We start from the raw sequence: 6,593 nt of genomic DNA on the forward strand, positions 1-6,593 counted from the left end.
AGAGTATCCTGCAAAACCTCCTTCTGGGTGGTCAGGTTTCGGTCGCCCTAATTGATGTTTGGATTGGAACAGGTAAACTGGGTATATGCTTTCTTCTTCGTTTTTGTCCTGATGCCAATTTGGGATTCTTCTGGATTTTTAACTGCTTTGCTATTAATTTGTGTTTTTTTTACCGCAGTGAATCTCTTGTAACAGGGAAGTTGGTTCGAAAAAAATCTCGGGTCATACTGTCCTTGAGAACCTGTAGCAATTCCACCATGTTGGGGACTGTTCTTTAAAAAGAAATTCTGAGAAGCAAATCCTTGAATCAACTGGTAATTGCATAAATGCTGGTGGATTGTTGTAAGGAGGCACTGGGAACGAACTATTTGTTGTTGCAGAATCGTATCCACCAGATACCTTCGCTTGAAGAGCAATCTTTGTGTCGTCAGCCTGCTCGCCATATTTCCTGTCTGAAGAGACACTTGATTCATGAGTCAATGACATATCAGGTCGTGAACCAGACATCTTTGAAGAAAATTCACTCTGGACATTTTCATCGATGTTGGAAAATTGGCTACTATCAGCAGCATCACTTTCTGTCTCTTCAACAATTGAGTGGGGAGAACTTTGCTCAACAATAACTGGGGCAGACTGCTGTAAATTATCATCCAGTTGAAGGAAAGACAAATTGTCAACAGAGTCAGACTCCTCTTCATCAAAAGCTATATCAATTCCTTGAAGATCCTCATCAAGATCTGTTTTTAATTGCTTAGATTTGTTTCTGTTTGAAATTCATGTAACTGGCAATCAAACGCGTCAAAAGTGGGATTGCCACTAAAATATGAAGTGTTAAAGCTCTTGACAAGGACATTCGGGCTTGGAACAGGAAATTCTCCCACACCAGATTTCTTAGGCACACATTTCTTCCTTGAGACGGCGCACTCGTTGAATTCATCAACCATGCTGTTGGCTCAGAAAATTGAGACGGGGATCCCACTGTACGAGCTTCTCAAAAAGCCACCCTAACAAACCTTGAGGGCATTGCATAAAGTGTCGCCTATGAATGTTGGCTTGTCCACCGGTAAAGTCTGCTGTTGCTTGCCACAAGGTATGCTTCATTGTTGGAGTGGTTTAGCATTTTGCTGCTGTTGGTTTATTACTTTATGCTGGCTGTTGTACTGCTGTTATGTTAATTATTGTTTGTCGCAGGTTTGTATTATAACAGGTCAAGTTGGACTTGGTTAGGCTGGCATGCTAGCATTGAGTTGGCAACATGTGTTTCAAATGGGGAATGGGATGATGCTAGCAGGATTAATACCAATTGAGTTGGTCAAAGCCAAATTCCATGTGGTTTGACGGAAAGCATGTTGTGGTTGGTGAACAAACACGTTTCTAGTTTTGGGTTTGAACAAACACATTTGTAAACTCCTGTTGTTTGTCACTTGTAGCCTCAGGTTGTTTTTTTCTTGTTCTTTGGCTTTGCAGGGGCTACCTTGGCCGGGTTAGAACGCTCTGCCTGATTTCAATGTGTTTTCATCCTTGGCCCCACTTCTCGCCAGGAAAAGATACTCAGAAAACCACATTGACCAGCCAATTACCGGTAGTAACTTTGATGATTTTTGTTGTTTTATCACATGTAATAGTACCTGAAGCATCAATTACCAGTGTCTTTCTTATTCAAAAGTAAAAAGCAAGTTATTAATATTGTTGTTTTTAATTTGCAGAATCATGCAATGGATGCCGAACGGGAAGCTGCAAAGTCGTTAAGCATGTCCCGTGCGTCGGTTTCCATTCCCAGCTTTGAGAGAGCAAGAGCTTGTAGGTAGAATGCAGTTGGCCAATCAGGTATGCATACCTGCGCCTGCATTGCGTCTCTTAATGCAAGTTCCGCCTGTTCGTTCATCAAGTAGGAGAAGGCTCTCCTTGCAAAGACGGTTGCGGAGGGAACAAACATCATAACCACCAACTTGGAATAATACTCAATTGTATTCTTGAAATCCTTGTCTCTAAATGCAATATCGTCGAACCTTTTTTGTGTTTAAGATGTCTTGCACTTGTTGTGTCCACTCTTGAAATGAAAGCTCGTTTTCGGCACCTTCTTCATTTTTATAACCTGTTTTTAACAATATATCATGAATAGCAGTAAGATCCATCCTAGCACAAGCCTTTCCAAGAGGAGAAAGCATAGTTGGTAGCGGTAGCACTGCCGTTGTTTTAGTAAGGCCCATTAACACATAAGATGCTACTTCTTTCTGCTTTTGAAGAGGTGTGACGGCAGTGAGAAGAAACTTAGTATCAGGTCTTTCTCTGGCCTCAAACTGGAGACGTTTTGACGCAAGCTCAACCAACTTTGTAGCATCATCATTTGCATATTGCCCCTCTAAGGATGAGTCCATCAACAACAACGCATTTTTCCCTCTAATTAAGTCCAAAGCATGGCTTGGGGGAATATGCTTGGTTATAAAAAATGGATTTTTTTTAGAAATAATCCAAAACTAATTTAAATATCAATTTAAATAATAATAACAAATCAGTAAAAACCAAATTAAAATCAAATTAATTCATAATTTGTTAAAATTACTTCGATATCAATTCTAACATTTATTGGAAAATTAAAATCAATTAGGGTAAAAATAACAATTAAAATTAAATTGAAATTTGGAATTAAACTTAATTTGAAATTAAAATCAAAATTGAAAAATTACAAAAGTCAAATGATTAAAATCCATTTTATAGTCAAAAGCACCATGATCAAAAAGGCATAGACAATGACCAATGTGTAACAAAAATATGGATTTGGGAATGAATGTATGCAAATGAACTTTAGGCCAAGTGCCAAACAAAAATAAAAAATTCAGGACCAAAATCGGGGTATGACAGTTCTGATTGAGAGTGGTATGGTGGATCACCTCATCTCTCTGAATCTGATGGAAGATGTCACTATGGACATGGGGAAGCCTCTCAATGTGAGGAATCTGAAGAACGTGGGTCTAATTGATAAGGTCCGTGTCAAACCCACCAGAATTACCTCTTGGGAAGCTCTGAAGGACCATATATATATATATATATAGAGAGAGAGAGTGAATGATATGTATCTCTTCTCAAAGATTGATCATCTAGAAGTTATAGCTTATTATCTGCAAGATCTGGAAGCTCAAGGCTTTAAGATCTCTAGCTTCAGCTTGGATTGGCTCTCAAATCAGCCTCCTAACTTCTTGAATAGAAAGAGGGAACCTTCTCATAAGCTGAAGAAGAAGATTCTCAAGTTGGGAGAGTCTTTAGCGACCCATAAGAAGCCAGTGCCTTTGACCTCTTCATCACCTTCTAGTAAGTCACCTATCTCAGAAGATCCACATCCTTCTAGTTCTAGGCAACTTGCCTCGTCACTCCCACTACCATCCCCCACTCTCAACCACTGTTACAACATCCTCCACTTCACCTTCCACACACACTTTATCTCCCAAAGAAAAATCCAAATCTAAAAAACCAACAACCTCACTCCCTTCCTTATCTAAACCAACACCTTCAATACCAATCCTTTCTGAACCAAACCCATTAGAACACACTACCTCTGACCCCATCGCTCTCAGAACCATTACATCTTCTCCTATATTACCCCTCTTCAATCTCCAAACAACATCCATCCACCACTTTGAAGCCATCATGTTCAACGAACCTCTATCACCATCCCTTTCCTCCAACCCTAACTCCCCTCCTTATTATGACCTCACTTCTATCTATGAAAACTCTTGTTCTGATAACCCTGACCTAACCTCACCAAACCATGAAGACCTTCGGGCCACATCTGACTCTGAAAGAGACTCCCTCTGTACCTGAACCCTCTATACCAGAACCCTCTGAACCAATTCCATAACCCTCTCCTGAACCCTCTGAACCCAAACTCACTCTACCTACCTTTGATGAGGCATTAGCCAAGTTCTTAGAGAGTTTATCTTCCATATTCAAGAAGCTCTTTGACGAATCCAGCACCAGTGACAATCCTTCTGAAGTAAGCACCAACTGGAACGGATTCATCAGATGGATGGCTTTTGAAGTCTTCAAGCTGAAGGGCTTATCTAAATAAGTCAGAAAAGACTTCATCAGAGGTGCTGAGGAGAAGCTGGAGGCTCTTCTGGCGAAGGAAGCAGGTGAAAAGGCAGAAAGGGAAGTTGCGGAGAAAGCTCTTGAAGATGATGAGAAGACCACCGAGGTTGCTCTGACTCAAGGAGAGTCATCAACAACTGACCTTTCTCCTCTAGTCATCAAGACTCTGGAAGAGCTGCAGAAGGAAGAACAAATGGTCAGAGCCAGACTCGAAAAACAGGATCAAGTCAACTCCAACATTCAGAGTCTGCTAACTGAGCTACTTCATAGGATGCCTTCTCCACCAAACCCTTAGACACTCTAGGATTTCTTTGTTTTTTCTCTAAGTGTTTTTGCAGGTTTTATCTTTTGTTTCTATCTGTAATATGTAAAGTTTTTCTCTTATTAATGAAATTCTGAGTTACTTACTTTTTGAGTCTGACAAAAAGGGGGAGAATTAAATAGAAGTCTTTTGATGAAGGAATTTATCTAACTCTCCGAAATGCACTGCATACATTCTGACACAAAATTATTGCATAGACTAAGTCATTTTTCAGGATCTATCTGAACCAAGGGAAACTGAATCCTTATCTGAGAATCTACTAAATTAAGTCAAGCAACCTAAGAAAATCTGGTAAGAAATTCTCTACCCCGGAAACCCATATCTGATATTAAATATCATTAAAAATTTCTTTTAGTATCAGACTTAGGGGGAGATTACTAATCTCAGGGGGAGTCACTCTCTATCTATCTTTGATCTTTTTCAATTTATTATCTCTGAAAGTATTTATTGTTTCATCAAAATTCTAATTTTTGTCATCATCAAAAAGGGGGAGATTGTTAGAACAAGATTCTGATTCTGCAATATATCTCTAAGTTTTTATGATAACAATGAATGAAACAATTTGGTACCCTAATAATTTTCTTAAGTGTGCAGGATTCTAAGTTAAAATGACTCTGATGAAATGAATATTTGGCATCTTCATTAGTCCATAAATGCTGACCCAGCCCAAAGAGAAATCAGATTTGACTCCGTAATTTAAGCTCTGATATCTGAAGACTCTGCAAGAGATATTTGAAGACCCTGCAAGAGATATCTAAAGACTATGAAAGAGATATCTGAAGACTCTACAAGAAGATATATGGAGACTCTAACTCTAAAGACTCTGATTATGCTCACTCTGACATATACTCAGAAACACGCCATCAGATACCACCTAATCAGAAACTTAAGCTAGAAGCATTCAAATTATAGTAGAATTTTTTTTAAGAAAACAATAGATTATAATCCAAGACTGCTATGGAAAGGACAAGAAATTTACTACCTTTAACTCCTACAGCTGGCACAAAATCTCTATTGATTTCCCCCCAACGGTATCATCTCAAGTGCTATAAAAGAACTCCTTACAACTTGCTGAATACATAACAACATTCTTATACTCGAAATATTTTTCAACATCATTGTTGTAAGAAATAGATTCCATAGAAGAGTTGCTGCTCAATATTGTGTGGTTGTCTCTCTTTGTTCTTAAAGTGTGTTTATACGGCTTATCTAGAAGCATCTAGTGAAACACTTGTAATTCTTGAAATTATTTGTAATTCCTCAAGTGACTTGTTTAGGTCTATAGACTTGAGAGGGCTAAGAGGTTTTTAAACTCTTAGAAAAAATTTGTAATCTGTTGAGATTGGTGGATTAACTCCTTATTGAAGGTGAAATCACCTTCGTCGGGTGGACTGGAGTAGCTTTTAATTTCAAGAGAACCATGATAAATCCTTTATGTTGTTAGTTTTTATTTTGTGTGGGTGGTTTTGCAAAAAGTTTTTAACTCTTGTGAAAACAATTCAAACCCCCCTTTGTTGTTTTTCTCTACCTTCAGTATCATCATTATGCAGAACATCATCAATGATTAGACACCCATCCAAAATTTGGGAAAGTCAAAACGCCAAGTTTCTCAGTCGAAATGTCTCTGAGTCGAAATTGGCCTTTTAGGGGGGGGGGGATTTATTAGCCAGCAAGTTTAGGTTATGTTGATGAAGGAAAATTGAAGCAAGTGGAAAAAAATCATTAGGCAAAGTGTCGAGAGGGGCGAACATAATCGAAGCGGTTCGACAATCAAGAAGGATATAAGCTAGGTCGGAAAGAGGTCTACAGGGGTGAGCTAGTCGAAGTCGAAACTAAATGATAAAAAATTGACATAATTAGTTGAGCAGAACGTGGGGGAAGTTGCAAAAGACATGGGTTTACAATTTCAGACACGTGGTACATTGTAAAAGGCCAATGGCCGTATAGCAATTATTTTTTATTACTATTTAAGTAGATATGATTTCTAGTTCTAGGTGTGGAATTTGTAACATTGCAAAAGGAAAACACTCAAAGTACCAAGCGTCTAAGAGAAAAGAGTTTGTTCCTGCAAAAATGTATACTTGCTTCCACATTTATCTTCAAGCAATTTAATTTACCAAGTCATTTTATTTTCTTTGTTATTTATGTTTTACCTTGATTTTGTCCATCTATTTCCATTTCACCT

General features: G+C 38.4%; 1 pseudogene; it reads right to left on the reverse strand.

Annotated features, from left to right (window-relative positions):
* Positions 1 to 1,708: 1,708 nt before the first annotated feature.
* Positions 1,709 to 3,644, reverse strand: LOC127136521 (serine/threonine-protein kinase BSK2-like; annotated as a pseudogene).
* Between the last annotated feature and the right edge of the window lie 2,949 nt (positions 3,645 to 6,593).

Source organism: Lathyrus oleraceus, chromosome 4, assembly GCF_024323335.1.
Source record: "Lathyrus oleraceus cultivar Zhongwan6 chromosome 4, CAAS_Psat_ZW6_1.0, whole genome shotgun sequence".
NCBI classification, from domain to species: Eukaryota; Viridiplantae; Streptophyta; class Magnoliopsida; order Fabales; family Fabaceae; genus Lathyrus; species Lathyrus oleraceus.